General features: G+C 43.1%; 2 non-coding genes across 2 annotated transcripts in view; one reads left to right on the forward strand and one right to left on the reverse strand.

Annotated features, from left to right (window-relative positions):
- The window catches only part of LOC100995460 (uncharacterized), a 102,760-nt gene that overhangs the window by 53,451 nt on the left and 31,717 nt on the right, over window positions 1-17,592 (forward strand). Inside the window, exons 10-13 of the transcript XR_010112621.1 lie at window positions 7,098-7,341; window positions 7,467-7,545; window positions 15,828-15,886; window positions 16,270-16,344. This is a non-coding gene — a transcript (uncharacterized LOC100995460). The remainder of the gene's footprint in view (window positions 1-7,097; window positions 7,342-7,466; window positions 7,546-15,827; window positions 15,887-16,269; window positions 16,345-17,592) is intronic.
- Window positions 2,883-2,981, reverse strand: LOC112440621 (small nucleolar RNA U13). Its single transcript, XR_003028639.1, has one exon. It is a non-coding gene; the product is annotated as a small nucleolar RNA U13 (small nucleolar RNA).

Genomic DNA, 17,592 nt, shown 5'->3' on the forward strand with positions numbered 1-17,592 from the left:
TCCAGAAGAGTGATCCGCTCTTGCCCATATCTTTTCCCACATCTTTTCCCACATCATTTCTGTTTTCTCCAATCCCTGTACATGCCAGCGGTGAGCAGCCTTTTCAGCATATGGGTCAACTCCAGAAAAATCTTTTCCGAACTGCATTAAATTGTTTTTTTTTTTTTTTTTTTTTTGAGACGGAGTCTCGCTCTGTTGCCCAGGCTGGAGTGCAGTGGCGTGATCTCGGCTCGCTGCAAGCTCCGCCTCCCAGGTTCACACCATTGTCCTGCCTCAGCCTCCTGAGTAGCTGGGACTACAGGCACCCGCTACCATGCCCGGCTAATTTTTTTGTATTTTTAGTAGAGACGGGGTTTCACCATGTTAGCCAGGATGGTCTCGATCTCCTGACTTCATGATCCGCCTGCCTCGGCCACCCAAAGTGCTGCGATTACAGGCGTGAGCCACCGCGCCCGGCCTGCCTTAAAATTTTTAAGCCATTTTATCTTTATCGAGAAACACTTTATCTACACTTAGATGTTTTTTGTTTTTAGAATTTAAATTTCAGCACCTAATAATTTTCATACCCACTGCAGTATTTCCGTGTAATGCTGTACTGTGCAACACATCTCTCTTTCTTTCTTTCCTTTCCTTCCTTCCTTTCTTTTTTTGAAGCAGGGTGTTACTCTGTGTCCTAGACTGGAGCCCAGTGGCACAGTCACAGCTCACCACAAGCTTGACCTCCCAGACTCAAGTGATCCTCCTGCCTTAGTCTCCTGAGTAGCTGGGACTATAGGCACACACCACCATGTCTGGCTGAGTTTTTTAGTTTTTGTAGAGATGGGATCTCCCTGTGTTGCCCAGGCTAGTCTTGAACTCCTGAATTACAAGTGATCCTCCCAACTTGGCCTCCCAAAGAGCTGAGATTACAGGTGTGAGCCACTGCACCCAGTGCTATTCAGCAAATATTGTTGTTTGCTAATACTTTTCTGAAGCTTGTTTATTTTGCTCTGTTTTCTTTCTTGCTATTCTTAGTAGCTATTTAGTGTTAAAACATGTATACTCTTATAGTACCTGTATAGGTCCTTTAAACAAGATATTTCCATTGCAAATGAGACAGGCAGCTATGTCATTAACACAGAATCCTTTTATGTTGAACATACGATTGTCACCAGCTACTTTTCTGTTCTTACAAATCATAGCAAGAATTTAAATTGATGAGCCAAATTAATAAAGCTTAATTTTTAAATTTTTAAATTTTAAAACCGAATATGTACAACATAACTTGAATAATAATAATAATAATTATTATTAAAATGGGCTGGAGTGCCCATTTTTTGGGTTTCTCAATTCAGTTATTTTTATTTTTTTAATTTTTATTAATCCCTTAATACTCCCTTCAGGGCAATCAATTCAGTTTCTACAACAAGACTTCTTAGTAGTCATTCTGATAAGCTCTTTTTTCTCAGGAAGCAGTTAAGCACAACGTAACACCTTTTGCTTGTTTCATTGTTCTTTTTCTAGCCAGTCCTTCTGTAAAAATCTGATACTGAGCTGGGCACTGTGGCTTATGCCTGTAATCCCAGCACTTTGGGAGGCCAAGGTGGGTGGATCGCCTGAGGTCAGGAGTTCGAGACCAGCCTTGCCAGCATTGTGAAACCCTGTCTCTACTAAAAATACAAAAAATGAGCTGGGCGTGGTGGTGGGCGCCTGTCATCCCAGCTACTAGGGAGGCTGAGGCAGGAGAATCACTTGAACCTGGGAGGCGAAGGTTGCAGGTAGCCGAGATCGCGCCATTGCACCTCCAGCCTTGGCAACAGGAGCAAATAAAAACTATCTCAAAGAAAAAAAAAAAGTGATACTGATTATATATTATGTACTTAAAGCCTTGTACCTGCATGAGGACAAAAAATATACAGTTTAAGACATGACTATATCTTCATTTCCATGATCTTTCCCACAATAAGTAGAAAGATAAGTGTCCTTCTATATTTTAAAATGATTCCATTGTTCTAAAGTGTATATTTATGCAAGGAGTAATTTGCCCTGCTGTGTAATTACTGTAAGAACAGAAGTATGTATCCAAAACAAAGCAACCTTAACCAGCAAATAGGCTTTATTGTGAGAACTTCAGCAGGGGTAGCAACCCAGGACCTAATTTTAAAACTAGAAGCAGTGAAGATGAGAAGTGAGGCAGTGGAAATAGCTCTGAGCTCTCAGAATCTGTAAGTCATAAGGAAAAAAAGTAGATAAAAGATGTATTTGATAATTATGCTGAAGGAATAAAAATAATTTAAAACATTTCATAGAAGCATATAGTGATAGGCGAGGGGAAACTTAAATCATCATCCCGGGGCAGCCACGGCGGCTCCATGTGTGAGGCTGGTGCCATGCGGTCTCCCGGTGTTGGCATTGTCTCCAGGCCTTCTCCTCAGTTCTGCACACAGCTACAAAACAAAAGAACAGTTGCCAGCACTTGGAAGAGGATGTGGATCCAAACCAAATGGAGGACAGATACTCCCTCTATGGACAAGATACTCATGGAAGAAGTCAAGTTAGAAGAGCAGCTGAAGGAGGCTGTGGAAGAAGATAAGCAAGCACTGGCAGATACTGAGGGCTCGCAGCAGAGCAGCCAAAAATTGGTGGAGGAGGGAAATATGTATAGCATTCAGGGCTTCTGCAAGGACTCGTTAGAGGTTGCAGATGTTTTGGAGAAGGCAACACAGTGTGTTCCAGAAGAAGAAATTAAAGACAATAACCCTCACCTGAAGAACCTCTCTCTGTGAGACTCACAGTGAGTGAAGTCCAGATTCAGGAAGTGTTCAGCAAGCACTGCCAAGATGAACTCTGTCACAGCAAGTTCCACCCTTATGAGCGTGAGGGTCTTTTTTTGTCTTTGTTCACATCCGACAGGCAATGTGCCAGTGTTGTAACGAGGTTTGAGTGAGGCATATCTCACACGTGAAAACCTAGTCATCACACTCCCAGTGCTTTGGGAGGCTGAGGCAGGCAGATCACTTGAGGTCAAGAGTTACAGACCAACCTGGCCCTCATGGCGAAACTCTGTGTCTACTAAAAATACAAAAATTAGCCAGGCGTGGTGGCGTACGCCTGTAGTCCCAGCTACTCAGGAGACTGAGGCAGGGGAATTGCTTTAACCTGGGAGGTGGAGGTTTCAGTGAGCCAAGTTTGCACCGCTGCACTCCAGCCTGGGCAACAGAGTGAGACTCCGTCTCCAAAAAAAAAATACTTTGCAGGTCAGTATAAACACTTAAAATATAATTTGAATTACAGTGTTACATTATTTATTATAGAAAAACAAGGAAACAAATATACCATATGATATTTTTGTGAGGGGGTAAAAAGCAAGAATTTGTGAAGCGGGGATGTTTCTAAATCCAGCAGAGTTTTTAATACATTCTAAAATGAAAGTCATCACACCTAGATGAGATTTGGGTAAAAAATGAAAATACAGAACAGTGATATCAGCCAGAGATTTCAGAAATAGATTTAATTTCTCAGGAGCAAGTTACATGACACCTGTGAGGACGAGGAGGAACAAGGTTGTGCTTTACTAACTGCTGATGGTGATGACAGATACACTTGTATAGAGTTTTAGTTCTGTGTTTCATACCATGCACCTTACATTCCAGCCAAATTAAAGAGCTTGACATGAAAAAATTAAGAAGAAAGTAGATTAGGATATGAGCTGGTTATGGTGGCTCATGCCTATAATCCCATCACTTTGGGAGGCCGAGGCAGCCAGATGAGTTGAGGCTAGGAGTTCGAGACCAGCCTGGTCAACATGGGGAAACTCCATCACTACTAAAAATATAAAAATTATCTGAGTGTTGTAGTAGGTGCCTGTAATCCTAGCTACTCAGGAGGCTGAGGCAGGAGGATCACTTGAACCAGGAGGTGGAGGTTGCACTGAGCCAAGATCACACCATTGTACTCCAGCCTGAGGGACAGAGTGAGACTGTCTCAAAAAAAAAAAAAAAAAAAAAAAAAAAAAATTAGCTTGGGCGTGGTGGTTCATGCCTGTAATTCCAGCTACTTGGGAGGCCAAGGCAGGAGAATCGCTTGAACCAGGGAGGCAGAGGTTACAATGAGATCACACCACTGCAGCCTGTGTGAGAGAGCGAGACTCCGTCTTGGGGGAAAAAAAAAAGAAAAGAAAAAAAAATATATATATATGAACAGTACCTTAGGATACGTATTTCAGCTGTAGAGAGGAGCAAAAATTGAACTATCAAAAAATTGTTTTACCTGGGCATGGTGGCTCACACCTGTAATCCCAGCACTTTTAGAGGTCAAGGCAGGAGGATCAGTTAAGCCCAGGAGTTTGAGACAAGACTGGGCAACATAGTGAGGCCTTGTTTCTATATATTAAAAAACAAATAAAAAGAGAAATTAAAAACTTACAAAAAATGTGTTTGTTTGTTTGTTTGGTTTGTTTGTTTTTGAGACAGAGTGTCGCTCTGCCGCCCATGCTGGAGTGCAACGGCGCAATCTTGGCTGACTGCAACCTCCATCTCCCGGGTTCAAGCGATTGTCCTGCCTCAGCCTCCCGAGTAGCTGGATTTCAGGTGTGCAGTAGCCTGCCCAGCTAATTTTTGTGTTTTTAGTAGAGACGGGGTTTTGCCATGTTGGCCAGGCTGGTCTTGAACTCCTGACCTAAGGTGATCTGCCCGCCTCGGCCTCCCAAAGTGCTGGGATTACAGGTGTGAGGCACTGCGCCTGGCCAAAAGAATTGTTTTTAATGACCAGATAAAAGGCTTAATAGTATTAACTTTTTAAAAATCTGTGCAATAAAAAACATGGGAAGTCATGAATATAAATAAGAGCTTAATACAGTGAAATATCTAAACTTTACTAAAGGTAGTACCTAGGCTTTTATAGATGAGGGATCAATTTTAATTCAGCCAAATGGCATGTATATGAGTAACTAGTTGACAGTGATTAGGGCTGCAGTCAAGGTGATCACAAAGTGCCATGAGTGCTTGGCCATTTTCACTGAGGGAATGAGGTGACTGCCTCTGACCCCAAGTGTCCTGCCATCCTTTTAGAGTTAAGCCAGACGGTCAGACTGCTGTGGGCTTCCACAGGATGTATTGGCACTTGGCGTGTGATGTCAGTGGCCTGTGTAGATGAGGTCTGAGACAGCCAGTTCTGGGGGTTTGTTCTCGGCCTTATTCATACTCTTCTACTGTGACATCCTTGTGAGAACCCTTGGGAGAAATTTCTGATTTTGGTGTCAGAATTTCACCTGAAGAATTAGTTTGCTTTCATGTTTTGAACCCTGAATTATGTGACTGTTTTCAGAATCTTAGTGATGGTTGCTAAAAAGTTTAGTTAGAGACAGATGTATGGGCTCACTCTTGACTAATTTAGACATATTCCAGGAGAACATTTCTGTCTTGTCATCTGTGGCTTTGCTTCAGGTCTCTCTCCATGTGTGATTTTTTTTTTTTTTTTTTTTTTTTTGATATGGAGTCTCACTCTGTTGCCCAGGCTGGAGTGCAGTGGTGCAGTCTCGGCTCACTGTAAGCTCCGCCTCCCAGGTTCACACCATTCTCCTGCCTCAGCCTCCTGAGTAGCTGGGACTACAGGCGCCCGCCACCACGCCCAGATAATTTTGTTTTTGTATTTTTAGTATAGACGGAGTTTCACCATGTTAGCCAGGATGGTCTCAATCTCCTGACCTTGTGATCTGCCCGCCTTGGCCTCCCAAAGTGTTGGGATTACAGGCGTGAGCCACCACACCCAGCCTAAAATTTTTAAAGAATTTTAAAAATATCTATCATAATCTGTCTGTCTATGTATCTCTCTCTCTCTCTCTATCTATCTATCTTTACTGGAGGTGGGGTCTCACTATGTTGCCCAGGCTGGTCTTGAACTCCTAGGCTCAATCAGTCCTCTAGCTGCAGCCTTCCAGAGCACTGGGATTACAGTTATTTGTTATTCTTTTTATTTTCTAGTCTGTTGTGCTGAACTGCATTTATCTTTTAAATAGACTTTAAATATTCTTTGGCAGAAAGTGAGGAATACATACGTATGTTCTACGTATAAAATCAGTAAAATCAAATACAAATTATCAAGCCCAATGTTGTAAGGGCCATAGGGAAATAAGCGCATACACGTGGTTAATGACAGTGTGCACTGAGTTTCTGAGGAGTGTGGCTAGCAATAGATACTTAGCACTATAACGTTGTTTATTCTTATTAAGTGGTTAATGCCACTTTTGGAGATGTATCACAGAGAAGTAACCCAAAAGAAGATAGTCCTTACAAAATTATTTATAGCTATGATGCACAACAGTGAAAGAGGGGAATCAACCCAAATGCACAGTGGTAGAGGAGAGTCGAATAAGTCAGTTAATATAATGGAATGTTATAAAGCCACCAAAAATGTTCAGTGGGTTAGATAAATAGAAGTGTCCATAAAATACGTAAATTATCAAAACATGCATTAAATCTATTTAATAATATGTAGATATAGCAAAAAGAATGAGATGGTCATGGTGAGACTGCTAGGTAGGAAGGGGTCCCCGGAAAAACTCCAACCGGCCTGTGCAGTGGGGTGGAGCTCCCCGGAAAAACTCCAACCGGCCTGTGCACTGGGGTGGAACTTCAGGATGTTTGCACTGTTGATAGTGGGGAGGAGCCTGGCACGTCTTCTTACTGTGTAAAACCCAGTATTCTAGCTGCTGGCGGAAAGCACTCTAGCAGGGACTCTGGCCTTGTGAGAGTCCCAATAAAACCCTGTCTTACTCACTATTCAAACCGTCTGCGAGCCTAAATTTTTGTGGCCTTGAGACGGACAAGGACCCCGTCTTTAGCTGAACTAAGGAAAAATCCTGCAACAGTGGATATTGGAAATAATATTAATGGATAGGTTTTACTCTCCTGAAGGATTAATATAATCTGTGAGTACTTTTAGGCTTACTGCCAGTACAAGGAGTGGCTTACTTACTACCAGTACAAGGAGTATATATACTCTTTTGAGCTTTTCTGTCTGTTTGGCTATTTCAGTGCCTCCAGAAAGGGTTGAGAAGATAATGGATCAGATTGAAAAGTACATCATGACTCATCTCTGTAAATATGTGTTCTGTCCAGAACCCCAGTGAGCCTGGAAGACTGGGTGCTATGGGAAATGTCATCAATCCAATGCTAGTGAAAGATGTGACTGGGGAATGCTGAAAAATGCGCACCCCTGGGAGGAATGAGGAAAGATGACATCCACTGACTCGTTATTTTTTTGAGAAGGAGTCTTGCTCTGTTGCCCTGGCTGGAGTGTGGTGGCACGATCTCGGCTCACTGATGATGAGAAGAAAGATCTTGCCATTCAAAAGAGGATCAGGTAGTTGCTTATTTTGTTTTGCTTTATGCTTACTACCTACTAATGGAAGAATACATTGGGGGAAATAAGGCACCTGAGTTTCAAACCTTAAGAGAAAGCAACAGCTCATGTTTCTGCTTCCTTAGAGTGGAAGCTTCTCTGTGGTGTCAGAAAGACGAGGAATGTGGTGACCTCACCTATCCATCTCCCTCAAGGCAGCTTTTGGTAAGTTGTGTTTGGTGTTTGAGATTGTTTTCAATCTCTGAAATCTCCAAGGAATAGGGGGACTGTGTTCTTGGTCCATTAACATTTCCTCAAGCAGGAAGCTGTGAATATCTGTATCAAGGCAGGGGATGTCGGCTGGGCCTGGTGGCTCACACCTGTAATCCCAGCACTTTGGGAGGCTGAGGTGGGTGGATCACTTGAGGCTGGGAGTTCAAGAGTAGCCTGGACAACATGGTAAAACCCCGTCTCTACTAAAAATACAAAAATTAGCCAGGCATGGTGGCGCACGCCTGTGATCCCAGCTGTTTGGGAGGCTAAGGCACGAGAATGGCTTGAATCCAGGAGGCGGAGGTTGCAGTGAGCCAAGATTGCACCACTGCACTCCAGCCTGGCGACAGAGACTCTGTCTCAAAAATATAAATAAAAAATTATATATCTATGTGTATGTATATGTGTGTGTATATACGTGTGTGTGTGTGTGTATACATATATATATATATGTACTGGGTGCCTACTCTATGGTTGGGGCCTATTCTGGATGCTGATACAGTTAATAAAGATCTTTGCCCTCATGGGGCTTATAGTCTAGTGGGAGAGACAGGCATAAACAAGATAAATAAGTATAATGCATATTATGTTATATGGTGGTAAATGCTAAGGAAAATAATCAAAATTCTCCATATGTTATTAGCTCATAGCACAGGGGTTAAGAGCTTGGGTCCAGGAGGTAGACTTGGAGTTTGAATTCTAGTTCTGCAACTTATTAACCATGTGATTTTGGGCAGGCTGCATTGCGTCTCCAAGCCTCAGTTTCTTCACCTGCAAAACATAAAAAACAATAGTTTCTGCATCAAAAGTTGTCACGATTAATTGAGTTAATACAGACAGAGAACTAAGAATAGGATGGCAGGGGTGTGAGAAGTCACGGGCTTCAGGGTTCCTAAAGGTTACTGAACTCTGAGACTAAGTTTAGGCTGGTGACCAGGGTCCCAGCACTGGGGTTCATGGAGCTTGGAGGGAGAGGACCCCTGTCGAGACACATCACAGGGGCCTCGGCATGGCAGTGTGCAGTGGAGTCTCAGCACTCTTCAGGATTTAAGCCTAGGTCTAACCTGCTGCGGAGCACAGGGAAGCCACTTCTGTTTCACCTTGAGGCAAGAACAAGGGAAGACCCTGACCCTTGATTACACTGATAGATAAAACAGAGGAAGTGGATTTGGAAATAATCCACTCATTATATTTTGCGAACTAACAGAGCCTCCACATCAAATTGAGTGGTGATTTATTAAAGGGAAGCCAAGGCCAGGCACGGTGGCTCATGCCTGTAATCCCAGCACTTTGGGAGGATTAGGCGGGTGGATCACTTGAGGTCAGGAGTTCAAGACCAGCCTGGTCAATATGGTGAAACCCCCTATCTACTAAAAATACAAAAAATTAAATGGGTATTTTGGCAGGCACCTGTAATCCCAGCTACTTGGGAGCCTGAGGCAGGAGAATCGCTTGAACCCAGGAGGTAGAGGTTGCAGTGAGCCAAGATAGCGCCATTGCACTCCAGCCTGGGCAACGAGTGAAACTCTGTCTCAAAGAAAATTAAAATAAATAAAGAGAAGCCACATGGAGGGGTGGAGAGGGAATACTAGCATCAGATGGGCCTGGGTGCTAATTGAAGCTCTACCTTTTTCAGTAATTGGGCAAGTTAGTCAACCCTCTGAGATTGACTTTTCTATGTAAAGTAGCTGTTCCTGTGGATGACTTAAGGGGAGTGCAAACAAAAGTCATCAGAGTTGATGTATGACTCAACTCAGAGTTGAGGATGAAAAGTGGGGATAACACCTGCCTGTACCCTGGTACGGATCATACGATGTTTACTTATTTATTGTGGAGACAGAGTCTCACTCTGCCGCCCAGGCCTGCATGCAGTGGCACCATCATGACTCACTGCAGCCTTGAACTCCTGGGCTCAAGCGATCCTCCTGCCTCAGCCTCCCAAGCAGCTGGGACCACAGGCACACACCACCACACCCAGCTAATTTTTAAAAAAGTTTTTGTAGAAACTGAGTCTCGCTGTTTCCCAGGCTGGTCTCAAACTCCTGGCCTCAAGCAACCCTTTCGCCTTGGCCTACAGGGATTTTCAGGCATCAGTTACTATGCCTGGCCAGATCTCATGAAGTTTAAATATGACATAGCATCTAGCAGTTAGACTTGCTCAGTGGAGGCCTCTTTTTTGCCTGGTGGGTTGGCAGGTCCTGTGTGTACAAATGATGTTTACTGGTCTACCCCTCCTCTAGGTTTTTAAAAATGAGCATTTTCTCTGTACTGACAATAATGAAATAGTAACAGAATCCATTGTCTTTTTTAAAAAAATATAATTATATTCAAACTTCTTTTTTAATTTTTTATTTTGAGACAGGGTCTCACTCTTGTCACCTAGGCTGGAGTGCAGTGGCGTGATAATAGCTTACTGCAGCCTCTAACTCCTAGGCCTAAGCGATCCTCTTGCCTTAGCCTCCCGAGCAGGGGTGACTCCCGTGCATCACCACGCCTGGCTAATTTTTATTGTTAGTAGAGATGAGGTTGCATGCCTGTAGTCCCAGGAGCTACTTAGGAGGGTAAGGCAGGAGGATCACTTGAGCCCAGGAGTTCGAGGCTGCAGTGAGCTATGATTGTACCACTGTACTTCAGCCTGGGTGAGAGAGTAAGACCCTGTATATATAAATATATATATTAAAAAAGACAAAAACCAGGCCAGGCCGGTGGTTCACGGCTGTAGTCCCAGCACTTTAGGAGGCCAAGGCGGGCGGATCACTTGAGGTCAGGAGTTCCAGACCAGCCTAGGTAACATGGTGAAACCCTGTCTCTACTAAAAATACAAAAAAGTTAGCCGGGTGTCATGGTGATGGGCCCACAACCATGCCCAGATAATTTTGTATTTTTAGTACAGATGGGATTTCACCGTGTTGTCCACGCCAGTCTCAAACTCCTGAGCTCAGGCAATCCGCTCACCTCAGCGTCCCAAAGTGCTTGGATTACAGGCATTAGCTACCGTGCCCGGCCAGTTCACTCTTTAGTAAAGTTTTTACAGCAACTTTGCATTCTGTAGTGATTTCAGTCACTCAACAAATTCACTTATAGTTATCAATATTTGAACTTTTGCAGGTGTTGTCATAGATAAGACATTTGGCCAAATGGACTCTTGATTATTGCAGTAAAAATTCTGCTCAAATTAGGTAACAGGCATTTGAAGTTTTAAAGTTATGCAAACTGTGTTCCAGAAATTTCACTTCTAGGGATTTAAGAAACAGTCATGATTGTACAAATAAATGTGCTGTAGGGATGTTCATTTAACAAAATGTATAAAACAGGGAAATCCTGTAACAGCCTAAGTATCCCATAATAGAATTCATTAAATGTTATGATACATACATATGATGAAATGTATGCAGCCATTAAAAAATCTGGCGCAGTGGCTCATGCCTGTAATCCCAGCACTTTGGGAGGCCGAGGCGGGTAATCACTTGAGGTCAGGAGTTTTAGACTAGCCTAGCCAACATGGTGAAACCCTGTGTCTACTAAAAATACAAAAAATTAGCTTGACGTGGTGGCTCATGCTTGTAATCCCAGCTACTTCGGAGGCTGAGGCAGGAGAATCGCATGAACCCACGAAGCAGAGGTTGCAGTGCGTGGAGATTGCACCATTGCACTCCAGCCTGGGTGACAAAAACAAAACTCTGTCTCAATTAAAAAAAAAAATTAAGAATATTTGACATGAAAGGTATTTTTACAATACATTAAGTGAAAGAGCAGATTACACCACAGTACATATAGTGTGTTTATATTTTAAGAAAGTAAATATATATTTTGAATATTGGAATTATATATACCCAACTACTAATGTTATCCATTGAGTCATGGAATTACAAGTGACTTTTTTTTTTTTTTTTTGCTTGTCCCTATTTTCCAATTTTTCTGCAGTGACCGTACTTGCAATAATTAAACATAGTTGGTCATTTAAAATACATCTCTGATACTCTCGTCAAAGGTGGAGCCCAGTCCCTATCCCCTTGAGTGAGGGCTGGGTTACGTGATTCCCTTCTGACAGATAGGAAAAAGCAAAAGTGATGGCTTGCAACTTTGCAAACTACATCATAAAAGGTACTGTGGCTTCCTCCTTGCTCACTCTTTGATTACTCACTTGGGAAAGCCAGCTGTCACACCATGACACCTAAGCAGCCTGTAGAGAGGCTCATGTAACAGGAACTGAGGCCTCCTGTCAGCAGTCACATGAGGGAGCCATCTTGGAAACAGGCTTTAGGTGACTGCAGTCTCAGTGGACAGCTTGAGTGCAATGTCATGAGACACCCTGAGCCCAAATGACCCAGCTATGCCACTCCTGAATTCCTGACCCACAGAAATGGAGATCCTAAGTATTTTATTTATTTATTTATTTATTTATTTATTTATTTTTGAGACAGAGTCTCACTCTGTCACCCAGGCTGGAGTGCAGTGGGTGATCTTGGCTCACTGCAACCTCTCCCTCCTGGGCTCAAGCGATTCTCCTGCATCAGCCTCCTGAGTAGCTGGGACCACAGGTTTGCACCATCATGCCTGGCTAATGTTTGCATTTTCTGTAGAGATGGAGTCTCACTGTGCTGCCCAGGCTGGTCTTAAACTGCTGGACTCAAGCGAACTCCCACCTCGGCCTCCCAAAGTGGTGGGACTGCAGGCATGAGCCACTGTCCCTGGCCCTAAGAATTTATTTTAAGCCACTGGGTTTCGAGTAATTTGTTATATAGCAGCAGATAAATAATACACATATTTTCTATGGTGATCACATTTATAATTTAAATTGAATTAAAAAGGTCGGGAGCAGTGGCTCATGCCTGCAATTCCAGCACTTTGGGAAGGGTGAGGCTGAAAGATCGCTTGAGCCCAGGAGTTCAAGACCAGCCTGGGCAATGTGGCAAAACTCCTTCTCTACAAAATACAAAAAAATTAGCCAGGTGTGGTGGCGTGCACCTGTATAGTCCCAGATACTTGGGAGACTGGTGGGAGAATCACCTGAGTCCAGGAAGTCGAGGCTGCGGTGAGCTGTGACTCTACCACTGTACTCCAGCCTGCATGACAGAGTTAGACTTTGTCTCAAAAATTTTTTTTTTTTTGGCTAGGCGCAGTGGCTCATGCTTGTAATCTAGCACTTTGGGAGGCTGAGGCAGGTGGATCATGAGGTCAAGAGATTGAGACCATCCTGGCCAACATGGTGAAACTCTGTCTCTACTAAAAATAACAAAAATTAGCTGGGCATGGTGGCATGCGCCTGTAGTCCCAGCTACTCAAGAGGCTGAGGCAGGAGAATCGCTTGAACCCGGGAGGCAGAGGTTGCAGTGAGCCGAGATAATGCCACTGCACTGCAGCTCAAAAAAAAGAAAAAAAATTTTTTTAAATTAAAAAGTTGTAGTATCTAAAATGAGCAAAATCACTGTGTGCAGCCGAGGCGGGTGGATCATCTGAGGTCAGGAGTTCAAGACCAGGCTGCAGTGAGCCGAGATTGCACCAGTGCTCTCCAGCCTGGGAGAAAGAGTAAGACTCCGTCTCAAAAAAAAAAAAAAAAAAAGGAAAAATGCATTTAAAAAGAACAGCATCAACCAGGTACAGTGGCTCATGCCTGTAATCCCAACACTTTGGGAGGCTGCGGGGAGAGGATAGCTGAGCCCAGGAGTTTGAGACCAGCCTGGGCAACATGGTGAAACTCTGTCTCTAAAACAAAAATTGGCCAAACGTGGTAGCATGCACGTGTAGTCTCAGCTACTTGGGAATCCTGGGGGCAGGATTGCTTGAGTCTGGGAGGTTGAGGCTGCCATGATTGCACTACCTACTCCAGCCTGGGCAACAGAGCAAGACCCTGTCTCAAAAAAGAAAAAAAAATGCAAAAACAAAACAAAAGAGAATAGCATCATTTCCTTATCATTAGTTTGAATGAAGTGAGTCATTGGTAAAAGTTTCCATTTTCAAAAAAAGCATTAAAATATAGTGTGAGGCCAGGCATGATGGCTCATTCCTGTAATCCCAGCACTTTGGGAAGCTGAAATGGATTGCCTGAGCCCAGGAGGTTGAGGCTGCAGTGAGCCATGTTTGTGTCGCTGCACACCAGCAACCTGGGCAACAGAGCAACACCTTGTCTCCAAACAACAAAACGTGGTTTACCACAACCAACAGGAAAAATCTGGATAAAACTGTATGAAATATTTACTGCTGTGCTCAACATGGTAGTGTAGAGATCAAGGGCAAAAGTCCTGGGGTCAGGCCACCTGGTCTGCTGTGTAATTAGCTGTGTCATCTTTGGAAAGGTAGTTGAACTCTCTGTGTCTTAGAATTCATTTTCTAAAATGTGGGCGGGGCGTGGTGGCTCATTCTTGTAATCCCAGCACTTTGGAAGGCCGAGGCGGGCGGATCACGAGGTCAGGAGGTGGAGACCATCCTGGCTAACACGGTGAAGCCCCGTCTCTAGTATACTAAAAATACAAAAAATTAGCCGGGCGTGGTGGCGGGTGCCTGTAGTCCCAGCTACTCTGGAGGTCATTTTGGCTAATAACATAACTCTCCTTTTGAGTGAAAGGGTTAAAGTGTTCCTCTCAAAAGTACTTATTTTTTAAGCTTGTTCTTCAGATTTGGCCAATATCCTAAGCAAAATGCCTTCAATATGAAGTGAATATTGCTTGATTATAGGGAACTTGTCCATAATGTACTTGAGAATGCAGATACAAATAAAAGAATGTCCGTGTCAGATTTTATTTTCCACAAATTATGTTCTCTTGCACTTTTAGCTTAAGTTCTTGGACTCACTGAGGCAGTAAAAGAACCATATCCTGTGTTTGAATCAAATCCCAAGTTCCTGTATGTAGAAGGTTTGCCAGACAGGATTCCCTTTCGAAGCCCTCCTGGTTTGGAATTCCATGACTTGAAAGGATCGTCCATGGGAGTAATAAAATCAAATTTGTTGGTAAAAAGTAAGTTTTAGGCCAGGCGTAGTGGCTCACGTCTGTAATCTCAGCACTTTGTGAGGCTGAGGTGGGCAGATCACCTGAGGTCCGGCGTTCGAGACCAGCCTGGCAAACATGGCAAAACCCCGTATCCACTAAAAATACAAAGAATTAGCCGGGCATGGTGGCGGGCACCTGTGATCCCAGCTACTTGGGAGGCTGAAGCAGGAGAATCACTTGAACCTGGGAGGCAGAGGCTGCAGTGAGCCGAGATCACAACACTGCACTCCAGCCTGGGTGACAGAGTGAGACTCTGCCTCAACAACAACAACAACAACAACAACAACAACAACAAAGTTATATTTGCCACTGTAGTCATTTCTGGAATTAAAACAATAAAATGACATTTCTACTAAAATGTTTTTCTAGCTAGAAGTGACAGGTGTGTCTGTAAGTCCTTGATGGAAAAGCCTGGCTCTGAGCTGCAGTCCTGGCACTCTCCATTGCCCCTGCCATTCCCCATCCCATACTCAGTCATCTTCATCAGTGCAAGAATAGTGACCACTGCCTCCCTGATGTTCAGACACACTGTGGTGGCTTGCACTATGCCTAAGTACTTGAATGAAGTTTAATCTGCTGGGTTTTATCTGCTCTGTTATTCCTGGGTCAATCTTATTAGCAAGTAAATATTGATGATTGAGTTTCTTTTCCTTTTTCTGAGACAGAGTTTCACTCTTGTTACCCAGGCTGCAGTGCAATGGCGCGATCTCGACTCACTGCAACCTCCACCTCCCAGGTTCAAGTGATTCTCCTGCCTCAGCCTCCCAAGTAGCTGGGATTACAGGCATGTACCACCATGCCCGGCTAATTTTTGTATTTTTCGTAGAGACGGTGTTTCACCAAGTTGGTCAGGCTGGTCTCAAACTCCTGACCTCAGGTGGCCCACCCACCTCAGCTTCCCAAAGTATGGGGACTGCAGGTATGAGCCACCGTGCCCAGCCTGATGATTGAGGTTTTTTTTAAAATTATATCTGCGTTTCTGCAGAATTTTGGTGGCTGAAGAAAGTACGCTAGTGTTAATTTTCTTTTTCATGAAAGAAGTAATTTACTCTTCATACAATTACTTGCCAGTCATGGGAAGGAAAAGTCAGGGTTTTCATCCACAATGATAGGAATTATTGTGACATTACAGGATGACTCTGTGAACACCTTTAGGAAAAAACCCTGGTCATATCACAACCGTTTTACTAGCTGTGAGGCCACCATTGTACTGGCTACTGTAACATTTCTTGGTTTTCTTTCTAGACCTGAACTGGTTATTTCCTACTTGCCTCCTGGAGTTGCTAATAAAATAAACACTAAAGGTAAGAGATTACCTGTGTTTTGTATTATATTTCACTGCATTAAGACATTCTTTATCAGCATTCCTTAAATCACACAGAATCATTGGCCATTCTCTTTGTGGGACTTGCAGTTAATTTCTTGGCTTTTTAAGGTATTTTATTTAATGGACCTCTTTTTCTTTAAAAAAAATTTTGTTGGAAGTGTCACATTTGCAATCCCACTTCATTCATGTTTCCATGGCTTTGTTGAGTCCCCTGTGGAGGATTACACTACAAGTTTAATTCTGCAGGTTTCTTTGAAAAGAGCCAAACTGAATGAATTTTAATACTCCGCTCTTATAAAGCATTTCCTTCTGTATTTTTTTCTACAATATACTAAAGTAATTCTGTGCTTTATTTTACAGCTTCGCAGTTTCTAAAAAGACCATGAAGCCCTGAGAGTAATGAAAAGGTTCCTGAAATTGAGGTCACTGTGGAAGGTAAGGGCCAGTCCTTGGCATGTTTCTGTTGATTCTCCAGTTTAATAGTTATGTCAATTCACTAGCTACATGTTTATACAGATGAAGGTAACCAAACTAGTTTTACCTGTGAACAGCTGCCTGTGATAAAGCTAAATTTCTGAATGTCTTTAATTGAAATTTTGAAAATTATTAACAGGAAATAAATAACATGGATCACATCATAAACTGCACTCAAGAAAATCCCTAAAATGCCTTTCCTTTATTACAACAAATAAGGGTGCAGAGGGTCACACGGAATGTTTCATCTTTTGTCTTGTTTTTTCTGTTCTTTTAAGGAAAGAAAGTTGAGGGGTGGTTTAAAAAGCAGCGCCTGGAATGAAAGTATTTCCTACAACATCCTCTAATGTACTTCCTTCTCTCCATGCCCACGGGGTCTGCAGGGTTCTCATCTTTTCATGTTCACAGTATTAAAATACTTCCTACAATACCAAAGACAGTTCCCAAACAACCATCAAATATGGGTATTTCTTCCATCTCCTCATAAATGCAAAAGGAAATAACCGCATTAGGATCATTCTTTTTTATTTGGAGAGGAAAGTCTCGCTCTGTCACCCAGGCTGGAGTGCAGTGGCATGATCTCTGCTCACTGCAGCCTCAGCATCCCAGGTTCAAGCAGTTCTCCTGCCTCAGCCTTCCGAGTAGCTGGGACTACAGGTGCACACCACCACTTCTGGCTAATTTTTTATATTTTAGTAGAGATGGGGTTTCACCATGTTGCCCAAGCTGGTCTCAAACTCCTGAGCTTAGGCAGTCTGCCTACCTTGGCCTCCCAAAGTGCTAGGATTACAGGCGTGAGCCGCCACGCCCAGCCTAGGATCATTTTTTTTTATGTCCTAGGTGTCGATTTTTTAAATAAGGGTTTGCAGTACTGGTGTTTAGTGGTGCAGTAATTTCCATTTAATTATCTGGCATACTCAAAGAGAGGATACCAGATGACTAAGAGTATACCTCACAGAGAGTATACCAGATGACAGAGTATACCAGATGACTGAGAGTATACCTCACAGAGAGTATACCAGATGACTAAATGGGGATTAGAGTGAGTATTTAAACTCTTCATTCATTCATCCTGTTAAAGGAAAGCTTACTTAATAACATAAACTCTTGGTAATGAATTAGATGTTTCTTCTATGAAAGCTTGTGGGCATCTTTGAGCAACTTAATACCTGATTATTTCTGTTCAAAAATGCTGAGAACTAAAAATCC

This window comes from Pan paniscus, chromosome 6 (assembly GCF_029289425.2).
Source record: "Pan paniscus chromosome 6, NHGRI_mPanPan1-v2.0_pri, whole genome shotgun sequence".
Taxonomy (NCBI): domain Eukaryota; kingdom Metazoa; phylum Chordata; class Mammalia; order Primates; family Hominidae; genus Pan; species Pan paniscus.